Genomic DNA, 12,596 nt, shown 5'->3' with positions numbered 1-12,596 from the left:
AGTTCATGTTGTCCTTATTTGTGGAATGAATAAATGATAGAAGAAAAAATTGACAAAGCGTGGGCATGAACAAATTTATTCATATGTGAGAGCTTTAGTTCTCTGGTAACAAATATTGATGTGAGAAAATAGTGTCATTGTTTCTGTATAATATGTATGAACATGTTAAAGGTCGTTCAAAACCTGTGCATCAATAATAGATCAGGTCCATTTTGAGCAGTTATTACTGCAGCTTTCCTGGGTTTTGTATCCGGACAGGGTCTCTTTGGCCTGTATCTGTCTAGCCTTTTTGTGTTCAAAAGAAATCTCTCCATGGTGAGTCTAGCTGTAAGAGAGCTTAACTTTGAATCACTTTGATGTGTTTATCTCTGGTAGTTTTAAAAAGAAAAACTTTATAAGCCTTTTAAACACTATTTATATTTTCTCTTATGTGAAAGAGAGAATAATTTTCCATTTGTTGATTTTTCCCCAAATGTCCATGACACCCATCACCAGGAGAAAACCAGAAACCTGGACTCCCACCTGGATAGCAGGGACCTAAGTGCTTAAGCTACCATTTGCACATTATCAAGAAGCTAGGATGGAGGCACGGGTGGGACTTGGACCCAGACTCTGCAGAATGAGAAGTGCGTGTCCCAAAAGGCATCCTCAGGGCGGGCCAAACTCCCATCTTGTTAGCATATTAAACCAGTTATATTAGTTCCAAACATCCTCAAAAGAATATTCCTGCGGTTTTTAAAGTTTCAAAATCCTAGTAATACAGGCCTCCTAAACTGTGTAGTTTATAATAATTTGTTTCCAATGATTTTAGCTATTGTAATATAACTTTGGAGTACTTTAAAAACTTCAAGGCAGTAGAAAAGCATTTCTGGGTTAAGTGTTAGTAAGGGTTTCTAGTCATTTTCTTCGATGGCTGCTGGGAAAACAGTTGTTGAGTGCTCCTGGAGTTGAAACAAGAATTCCCCTTTGACCCAGAGAAATGGGAATGGACCTACAGGCTGTCTACTTAGACATAAATAACCACTGAGCCATGAAAACCCTCAAAGCCAGATAACCCTAACATGTCCTTAGTTATTCATGTATAAGAAACCGATCTGGGTACAGGGCTATACCCCAATGAACATGTTGAAAAAGCATGGGAGTCCCCGGGTGTATGCAAAGCCTTCTTCGCGAGGGCTGGAAGCTGTCGACACTGTTTATCTCCCCTGGGCTAATGCTAACAGCATTATCATGACTCAGCTCACTCCTGGGAAAAAAGAAAGCTGATAGAAGGTTAGATTAAAAGTCCTGTAGAGCTCCACCAACTAATGTCGGGAATGCATTGTATCCTTCTGAATGCCGTAGGAAAGGAGTTCCCAGCAATACAAATTAAGAATTTAAAGTTTAATCAGACATGAGATTGTGGTATAATTTCACAACAGCTTCCCATAAGACTTTCTAATTCAGAAGAAAAAACCAAGATAATGTAGTGGAATAACCTGGCAGACACCACTTTCATTACATGACCAAAGTCAATCAGTAATAATGACTGCATAGGGCCCGGCGCGGTGGCACAAGTGGTTAAAGGTCCTCGCCTTGCACGCCCGGGATCCCATATGGGTGCCGGTTCTAATCCCGGCAGCCCCGCTTCCCTTCCAGCTCCCTGCCAGTGGCCTGGGAAAGCAGTCGAGGACGGCCCAAAGCTTTGGGACCCTGCACCCGCGTGGGAGACCCGGAAGAGGCTCCTGGCTTCGGATCGGCATAGCATCGGCCGTTGCGCTCACTTGGGGAGTGAATCATCGGACGGAAGATCTTCCTCTGTCTCTCCTCTCTGTATATCCGCCTTTCCAATGAAAAAATAATAAAAATAAATCTTTAAAAAAAAATGACTGCATAAAAACCCTGTGCTGCTTAATAAGACAATGAGAAAAGAAAAGCATCATTTTGTGGCATTCATAATAAAATGCATGACATGAATCTAATAATGAGGTAACATCGGACAAGTTCAAACTGAGGAGCAGTCAATGAAATACTTACAATCCTCAAAAGTACCATGATCATAAAAGTCAAGATTGAATGAGATTGGGCCCAGCACAGTAGCCTAGTGGCTAAAGTCCTCATCTTGAACATGCCAGGAGCCCATATGGGCGCCAGTTCTAATCCCAGAAGACTTGCTTCCCATCCAGCTTCCTGCTTGTGGCCTGGGAAATCAGTTGAGGACAGCCCAAAGCCTTGGGACCCTGCATCCGTGTGGGAGACCTGGAAGATCTCCTGGCTCCTGGCTTTGGATTGGCTCAGCTCTGGTTGTTGCGCTCACATGGGGAGTGAATTAGTCAATGGAAGATCTTCCTTTCTGTCTCTCCTCCTCTCTGTATAGCTGACTTTCCAATAAAAATAAATAAAATCGTAAAAAAGGATTGAGATTAAAGAGATATGACAACAGAAGGCAGTATATTTTAATAAACGTACTCTTTTTTTAAGATTTCAATTAAGAAATTTTTTAAGAATTCAACTCATGCAAATTTTAATTGCTTAATAAAAATTAAATGCAAATGTAATATTACAGAGCTCACAAATATATGCCTGCTAAGGCAGAAAATTGATTGCATTAGTTTCAACTATAGAATTACCCTGTACTTATAAATGGAAGTAAAGACAGTTCAATTACTAATTCTTTATCCAATGGAATGATTTTTTCCCCCATAGAAATTAGCTGGATTAGAAACAAGAGTCTCAGAAATATAGACTTTAATATAAGCTTCCCCTTATCATTAGTGCCTGCCAGTGGTCTTAAATAAATGCTAACAGAATGTTGCAGTGAAAATTGCTTGCCTTTTTAAGGTTTTATTACTGGTTACAGAATTTTGTTTGTAAGGCAGACTAAGTTAAATATATCTATCATGGTAGCAATAATCATTTTAAGTTCTGAACATTTACTGAAATTCACTAATATGACAGCAGTCTCATGCTCCATCTAGCTGAATTCCCCATTGCTCTTCTGAGAACTGTCTAAAGAGCCTTCATATACTTGTCTATTTTGTTGGCCATGTTTCCCATCCATGGGTGCACTACATTTTACTATCTTCCTTGTTATTCAAACATAAATTCATTGATCTGTTTGCTTCAGAAATCGAAGAGAATTGATCAGTGCTAATAAGCTTGGCCCACTCAGGGAGGGCCTCTCCCGGGGGAAGACGTTGCAACTAAAGCAGGAAGAGTAAAAGGGAGGCAGCCAGTGTAGAGAAGGGGGTGAAGATTACAGACAAGGATGTGGTAAATGCAAAGGCACTGAGAACAAAACCAAGTGGTGTGCCAAAAGATGAGGACAGGCTGGGTGGGGAGAGGGAGAATAAGAGGAGCCATTGTCTCGTGTCAACCGCCGTAATAGTGACTTTCGCTGTATTATATCACTGAAGCCTTACAGTAATGCTGTGACGCTGGTCATAGTGTTGGACCTGTGTATTTAGATGATGATTTTGAAGAGGGGAGGGAAAGGGAGAAGCAGAGCAAGGAGGAGAAGAGAGAAAAGAAGCTGCCAAAACTTAATCTGAAAGAGGAAATAACTTTGCAGTATTGGAAAAAAAACCACTGGAATAAGGTGACACGGAGGTAGGTGGGGACTCAAGCATTGAAGATATTTAGGCCTCAGGGAACAGGGGACTCTCATCATGCACATTGTTCCCAATAGTGAGATTCTAAAATGGATAAGCTATGATCAGAGGCCAGGAAAACCGTAATTGGGCACATTTGATTTAGCAGAACGTGTAATGAAATGCTGGTGCCAGACATAGGTGAAGGAGCATGTAAGCCCAGACAGGATTTTGTTAGCTCATTGTCTTCTCAATAGGATTGACATTCTGGCTTGTGATAAAAAGGAAGAGCCTTGTCCTGCCTCAGTGAACATGTACTCAGCCCTTTCCTTTTCAAACCAATTCTTGCCACTCCAGGGAAATGATAGCACACCTGTGTATATTCCAAGTTACCAGTAATTCTCATTATGTTAATTTCTTTGCCCATAAATTTTTTTATGGACCCCAGAGCTCACTAAAGGAAAATGCATTATTGTACTTTCAGATCTAAATGTGTTACTAAGATAGTAACTATGGCAATTAGCATACCCAAGGTAGAGCACAGGCTCAGAAGGTCAATGTTGAAGTTAGAAATATGAGATATTTGTGATCAGCATTCATTTTATAACTACCTATCAAGGTCTCAGACTGCACCCATGAATATGGTATCAGAAAACTGGTTTATATAACACTGCTTTGAATTAGACATTTATACAATCCACATGATTCAACCATTGCGTAAGAATTCAATTAGATTTTAGGTCCAGAAGATTTCTTCCTTCTTGTTTCTTAGAGTTCTGCAAATTGAAGTCACGGTGAATTAGTTGAAGAGAAGCATTTTGTTCCATCAACAGATCAATTATTATAGAGCTCTGGTCCAGGGTCAACCTCTTTTAAACTGGCAAAATTTTAGACATCTTTAACAAAGGCTAGGAATGTCTTCCTACAGTTTCTTTTAGCCTCTGCTGCTTAGCATCACACCTACCATTGAAGACAAAATGTTTTTGTTGCGTATCTTTTGGTATTACTAGTGTACGTTTATGAAAGTTTATTTTGGGCAGTGAAAAAGAATGAGGTTTTGAAGACTTTTCCTAATACGGTTTTGTCTTAAACACCTTTTGGAAATGTGATGATAACATATCATCACAGTGTCGTGTGTGACAACGTACAGCTTTTGTGTTAACCAGAGCAAGACAAAGAGAAACTTGTTCTTGTGCAAGTGTGTTGTTAGCTTTTACCTTGTTTTTCACTTGAATGATCCCTTCGTATCAATTGGTCAAAGTATCTAAATTAGGTTTTATGTCTGGATTGCCAAACTTTTTACTTTGTTTTGCTTTATTGTTTTTGTTTTAACTGGAAAGCAGATAATACAGAGCTAGAGATACAGAGAGAAAGATCTTCGGGCCACTGATTCACTCCCCAAATGGCTGCAATTGCTGGAGCTGAGAGATTTGAAGCCAGAAGCCAGGAGCTTCTTCCAAATTTCCCACATGGACACAGAGTCCCAAGGCTTTGAACCACCCTGTAGTGTTTTCCCAGGCCCGAGACAAGGAGCTGGATGGAAAGTGGAGCCACTGGACATGAACCAGCAGCCATCCGGGATCCCTGTGGATGCAAGGCGAGGCTTAGCCTTTAGGCTATTACTCTGGACCCGCCCAAACTTTCACTATTTAACTTAAGCTGATTTCAAAGCACTTGCCTCTTGCCTCTTTGAATTCCACTGCTGTGGAAGTCCTATGCCCTTCTTAGAGCGTTCGCAATTTCTCAAGGGTGTTGATCCCAGTTGCTGCTTCTCTTCCCTTGTCTCAGTTTCCTGACACATCATCTCTGTGCAATTGTACAGAGACAGACTACTCATCCAGAAAGACTGTTTAAATTTGTTGTTACTGAATAGAGGGTTATGGACTCTCACAGGGTTGGGTAAGTAGACATAGTGAAGATTGAATCACAACTGCATCTTATTTTTAGCACAATAATTACATGATTTATCAGTATTTTATTTAGATTAGATTTTTAAAATTTATTTGGAGACAGAGAAAGATCAATCTTCTATCTGCTTGTTCACTCCCCAAATCCCTGCAACAGTTGGAACATACTTTTCCAGAAAAAGCTGCATTCAGTAGATTTATATTTTGACAGAATCAGAATCTAACACAAAATGTAGAATACCTACAAGTGGCAGTGTATCCGTTGCTACCATAATGGATCCGTAGTCTGTTACTTGGTCCTTAAATCACTAATATGTGCGTCTAGGAGCTCTGATGTAAGTGTTTCGTGATTAGCATGTACACAGAGGAGGAGCCTATGGTTCTTCCTAAGAATTAAGACACAGTCTTAGTCTTCTTAAATTTCTTTTTAAATTTTATTCTTTTTAGTTAAAACACAAAAACTACTATGTGGAAGTACGAGTGTGCTATTTTCATACGTGCATGCCATCTGTGCTGATCAAAGGAGCTAGCGTTTCTGTCTCAACATTTCTTTATGCACAGAGTCCTGCAGCTCCTTTTCTCCAGTTGTTCATGAAGTAAATATCAGGCTGTTGTGGATTACAGTCACTCTACTGTGCTGGGGAACACTGGACCTATTCCTCCTGTCTGTGTTTTGGTCCTGGTTACTCAATCGCCCCTTTGTTCCTCTTCCCATTTCGCTTCCTGGTCTCCAGTAATTACTGTTCTACTCTTCGCTACATTCAGATAAATTGTTTTCAATTTCACCCATGAGAGAAAAATGCAGGGTTTTTTTTTTCCTTTAGTACCTTACTTACCTCACTTAACATAGTGGATTCAGTTTCATTCACTTTGCCCAAAACGTGAGGATTTCATTCTTCTTATGGATGAATAAAACTCTACTGTACATATGTAACACATTTTCTTTCTTTCTTTTCTTCCTTTTTAAAAATTTTATGAAACAGTTCTGTAGACTCGGGGATTTTCCCCGCACTCCTTCCGCAATCCCCTCCTCCCACTGATATCCCCTATATCATCACAATAGTGTAGTCCTTCAAAAGCAGGCATGGCCCAACATTCTGCTATTTAAGTGTGTCCTGACACTGTAGGTATGGAGAATGGTAGAGTCCAGCATCCTATTGTCAAGGTATACCTAACAGTTTCATTCGGAGTCCATCTTTGATTTGGAAGTAGGAATGCATACTGCAGTTGAAAAGTAAAAATGATATGATCATCTCAATAGATGCAAAAAAGGCATTTGAAAAAATCTAATGCCACCTCATGCTAAAAACCCTCATCAAGGTAGGCACAGAAGGAACATCCTAGAACACAATCAAAGCAATATATGAAAAATCCAACACCAGCATCATCCTAAATGGGGAAAAACTGGAAACTTTTCCACTAAGGTGTATAACTAGACAAGTATGTCCACAATCACCACTGCTATTCAACGTGGTATTGGAAGTCCTTGCCAGAGCTGTCAGGAAAAGAAAAGAGAAGAAGAAACTAAAGGAATTCAAACTGGAACCGAGGAATTAAGATTATCCCTGTTTGCAGATGACATGATTCTTTATATAGCAGAACCAAAAGACTCAAGCCAGAGACTAGTGGAACTCATGAAAGAGTTTGGCAGGGTAACAGGATACTAACAGCGTACATAAACGGATGGTGCTAGTATACACAGATAACTTCATGCTTGACAAAGAACTTGTAAGTATAATCCCTTTTAAAATTACACAGAGGAATCTTAATACTTTGGAATTAACCTAAGCAAATACATGAAACAACTCTATGATGAAAATTATGAAACATTTAAAAAAGAGATAGAAGACATTAAAAGATGGAAAAATCTACCACATCCCTGGATTTGCAGGATCAACAACATAAAACGTCCATATTACCAAAAGCGATGTACAGATTCAATGCAATCCCAATCAAAATACCAACATTCTTCTCAGAAACAGAAAAGATACACAATACAGGTATGATGGTGGTGTCACTAGTACTGACCTGTGTGCTGTCTGTTGCACTGCAGTTTCTTTGCTAAATTACCTTGAGTCATCAATGAATAAGTGAAGAAAGGTAAAGCTGATTATCACAGAAGTTTTCAATTAACCTAATGCAACTTTTAGAGCTGTTCTACAAGGTAAGATCTTTATTGTCGAAGCTTAGGAGTAAATTCAGGATGATTTTTTGATTTATTGGAGAATTTATTCGTTCTGTGTTTTCTCCTTTGTTAATAGCAATAAGATTGCAGTGGGGGGAGGAATAAGACAAAGGAAATCTAACTCTTCTCTCTATTCCATAAATTGTTTGCCTCCCCTTTGCTGCAGGCAGTTAGCTAATAGCTGAGAAAGCTTCTATTTCACCTGCCTGGATCACATTCATTCTGAATCCTGAACATTGAAATACAGTAGACTCATTAAGGTCATGTCCTGCAAATAAAAGGGCATCACATTAATCATGCAGCTACCTAATTTGTGAGCCTTTTTTTCTGTTTAGAAGTAGTGGCTTGACGGTGAGGTATAGGGCCTTAAGAATTTACTTAATATTTGGAATATTAAACCCAACAATAGGGCCTGACACAATGGCTAAATCCTCACCTTACAAGTGCCTTGATCTCATGGGGTACCAGTTCGTGTCCTCGCTGCCCTGCTTCCCATCCAGCTCCCTGCTTGTGGTCTGGAAAAGAAGTAGAGGATGGCCCAAAGCTTTGGGATCCCGCACCTGCGTGGGAGACCAGGAAGAAGCTGTTGGCTTTAGATTAGCTCCAATCTGACAGTTGCAGCCAATTGAGGGGTGAACCTTCTCTCCCTAATTCTAATCTGCCTTTCCAATAAAAATAAATAAATCTTTAAATAAATTTAAACCCATGCACAATAACAAAGACAAAAAGAGGCAATAGCAATTTTTTACTTTGACTGTCCTTCATTTGTGTAATTTAGCCACTTTCACTCCAAATATTAAAAATCCTGTTAGTATATTTTTATTCATCCTCTCTTTACTTTCCATCTTGGTTTTTCACAATCCATATCTTTGCGTTGGTCCAAATGGAGTGACATTTCACAATACAATGCTTTTAAAATTACGTTCCCATCCAGGACTTTTGAGGATGGTTCCTATGGATACCTTACATTAGAGTTCTTCCTCATTCAGCACTTCCTTAATGCTGAGATGCCTGCCTCTGAGCCTCTTACTCTTCAAAGCTTCAGTAGGCACCACCACCACCCCCACACCAGCCTGGGCAATGTATTTATTCTTTGTCACCCTTTCCATCTTCCTCTGTATAGTTTTTCTTTTTAGATGTTATTGGCCTGTCCATGTTGTCTTAACATTTCCTACACTAACTGCACGTTGAGTTTGCTCACACAAAGATCACTCAACAGGCTTGCACTCAGTTTCTTCTGTGTCAAAATCGGATGTTCCTTTAATGCCTGAATGACTGTGCTTTTCCTACCCATCTGGGCTTTCATTCAATTCATGTCCTCCTTGAGGCATTTACATACTTATTTATCAAACCCTAATCTTTTATATAATGTAACAATAAACTAGCAAGCAACAGGCAAACTTAGACTCATGTATATCCCCTACAAAGGCTAGGACTGCTCTCCATCTCACTTCAAATAGGAGGAGGTATATAGTATACAAATACTGAGTGCCCTAATTCGGTGCACAAAGACTATTTCTCAATTTGTTTCTGCTGTGTGCCAGAGTCTGATAACAGCATAGATGAAATAGACAAGTTAATAGACAAAATATGTACATTCCAGTAAGTACTCTTGTGCAGGCAAGCATTGGGAATAATATCACAGGAGTGATACTAATTTGGGAGAGTCGATGAATGATGAATGAATAATTTATGAAAGTTCTCTGGCTCTCCTTTTTCATACTCTGAAGTCTTCCATATGGAAAAATCACCTGATAGGCATCAGCCTAAGCCAGTCAGTGTCCTAATTGCTTCCTTCCTAATTTTGCTTAATGGCACCAAGATGGATACAGAACAGTTCTATTGAAGTAGGTCCACACGTTGTGTCAGATGCGTCATCCTGGGCTTTAGCTACTATGTGAACTTTGCTCTCTAATTGCCATGCTAAAACCTTGAATTTGGTAATTTAAATGCCATTTAAGCATAATACTAATCAATGTATCTGTTATCTATGTTTTATTTATATGCACATCCACTCCTGGAGATCTGAAACCGCCTCTCAGAGTCTTTTGGAATATATCAAATTCTAATTGTTATAGGATGCTTTCTGTTTGTTAATGTTGCCATGAAAAATGTATTTTGCTTATTCTAATCACTTTTATCATTTAATTATTAAAAGCTAAGGAGGAATCTTGAGCCTGTGTTATAGTAGTAACTGTTTTATTTTGAGTCCACAATCATTGTAATCCCATGGACTTGCAAGGTAACCAATTACACAAAATTAATATCCTGTAAGATTACAATGCACACAGAATTCAGACATGAGGCCTTAACATCTTTGAGCAGTTTAGTAGGAACTGCTCATCTCATTGTCGTTACCTAATAACAGTCAAATGAGATCCATAGTTGAATTTAGAAATATTTCTCATTCACCAATTCATTTTCCTAATTTTTTGTCTTTGTGATTTCACATATAATTCCATTGCTTAAGCTCATAAAACAAGCTATGTTCATTTTTTGTTTGTTTGATTCAAGTATTCAGTCCATGTTTATTGAGCATCTACTAAGAGCTAATCTTTATAAAAAAGCACCAGGATATGGAAACAATAAAACAGATTTCACTAATACGTTAATAAAGAAATATAAAATAAGGATGGCCATTGAAAGAAAGCAGTGCAAGAAGTCTGCTATGAACAGGGTACTCAGAGAGAGACTGTCAAGGGAGGTATATTTGAGCAAAGACCTCAACTACTGAAGTGGCAAAAGGAGCCTTTAGAGCCTGGTTAAGCTCAGGGGAAGCAGCAGGAACCACAGGAACCACATCTCCAGGAAGAGATGGCAGCAGGCACCACACCTCCCACTGCTACAGTAATGGAACTGAAGCTAGTGTGGCTACATTAGGACCCAACACGGAGTGGTAGCAAATGAGTGTGAGCAGTTACATTGCACAGGACCTGTCAGCTGTGGTGAAAAGATGCATTTATTTTTAACAAGCTGGAAAGTTATTGAGATGTGAGCCAAACAGTATCTTAAAAAACTAATTTAGTTACTGAATTGCCTTTTATTCTTTGACAAATTAACATAAAGCTCATGGCTTAAAGCAATAAATCTGCAATCTCATACCTTCCATGGGATGCAAATTGGAGAGAAGGGACACTTGAGCTGGCTTCTCCAATCAGATTCAGGGTCTCACATATCAGAATGTGTCAGTTAAAACATGTCTTGCTCTAACTTCATTTCAGATTTCTAGCATGATTCAGTTCCTGGGGGCTGAAGAACTGAGGTCATGGGGTTTCTGTTTGCTTTGGCTATAACCCTGGAGACACTCATAGCTCCTGGAGGTGCTTCACAGCTATGTCACCCCTTCCCAAACCTGCTCCCAAAGCCAGCAGGAGTATCTCTCCCAATTTGTACTTCTCTCCAGTTTACTAAGATAAACCCTTTTAAAACATAACAGATTCACAGCAGGGACTCAGAAATCACCTTCTCTATCAAATGTTATGTGATCAAACAATGACTCTCCCTTGGCATTTAAAGTCCTACATGCCCTCAAGCAGAAAGAATTATTCAAGGCAGGTGCAAATCCCATAATTCCACTTACTGCCTAAGTGGAGAACAGCATCATGGAAGGAACAAAAGTTGAAGCTATAGACCAATTGGATAGCACTGGAGATGTCTAAGCCAAGTCAAATGTGGATATGTATCTCCTGGGGTTGGACCCCGATGTAAACTCTGACATCAACAGATGGTGGTGGAGGCCTGACACGCTCATGTCCTGGGTGATGGCAGTGCTGCTTGTTAAAGCTAAGTGTAGACAGACAATGATGGCAGCTTGGGTTACAGTGTTAATGACAAAGCTGAGAAATGATCCAATTAGGGATATCTTTTGAAGGCAGATCCAAAAGAGTCATCCGAATGCCATCTAAGATTACGGGATGACAAAGGTTGCAGGAAGATTCTATTTCAGAGCAGAAGTTAGAAGTTTAGTCCTCTGTAACCTGCAGTCTAAGATGCCATTAGAACCCAAGTGAAAAGGACCATCCCGTGTGGTGGAAAATAGGCTTATATATCACAAGCAGTGAGACCAAAGGCTGAAAGTTTAAAGTGTCTGTGCACAATGCTGTGACTCTTCCCAGGTGTGCTTGGAATTTACTGCACTGTATTTAAAATGTAAGTCTGTTGACACATGCTACAGTCCGTCTCTTCTTCCTTTGCACTGATATTAGTAAAATAAGCAGTACTTTCTTGTTCCCATGCTAAAGTTCCTTCCAAGTGAAACCAACAAAATATTACTCAAAGCATTAAAGCTACTCCTAGAAGCCAAAATGTGCAGCACTGCATATTTAAGGTCTTTTATACTCACTCTCTAGGGACAGAGCTAGACTTTAAAAGATGTTTTCAGCAGTCGTTGGTTCTGGAAGAGCCTCACTATGACACACGTCACTTCACGAAGCTCTATTTAGGCAGTTGGATGATGTGACTAATTATTCTTTCTTTCCAGAGGTAAATCATGCAAAGTTAGCTTTCTCACATTACGAGAAGTGCTCATTAGCTTGAGCTTGCATAGAATTAGTGATCATTGATGGGTGGGAATGCCAGCAGCAGAGAGGGCAAGGGGAGGAGTGGCACTATGCTCCTAAACCTATTGTGAAATGTATGTAATTTGTTCATTTTAATAAGAAAAAGAGAAAAAAAACTCACTGCTCATTGTCTCTCTTATCACAAAAAGGAGATATAGACAGGGGTGATAGTGAAAGACATTTATATATGATTGAGGTATGTTACGTTTTAATCATATAAAATCTTGGCTATACCCCTATGAATATTCAAAAGTACACAAGGCACTAAGCTGTCACTTTGACCTTGCTAGTGGTGGCTGTGAAAATACTGAAGTTTAAGAAAAGTTTAAGAGTTGTACTCTCACAATTTCGAGTACCTTCCATAAAGTGCATAGAA

The 12,596-nt window shown here is 39.4% G+C and overlaps 1 protein-coding gene across 1 annotated transcript in view; it reads left to right on the top strand.

The window, feature by feature from the left end:
- The window catches only part of PTPRZ1 (protein tyrosine phosphatase receptor type Z1), a 116,716-nt gene that overhangs the window by 45,399 nt on the left and 58,721 nt on the right, over positions 1-12,596 (top strand). The window lies entirely within an intron of this gene.

Source organism: Ochotona curzoniae, unplaced genomic scaffold (assembly GCF_017591425.1).
Source record: "Ochotona curzoniae isolate NIBS_2020 unplaced genomic scaffold, NIBS_Ocur_1.0 scaffold_2476, whole genome shotgun sequence".
NCBI lineage: Eukaryota > Metazoa > Chordata > Mammalia > Lagomorpha > Ochotonidae > Ochotona > Ochotona curzoniae.
The sequence above is the reverse complement of the archived record's forward strand: the minus strand, read 5'-3'. Positions and strand labels throughout refer to the sequence as shown.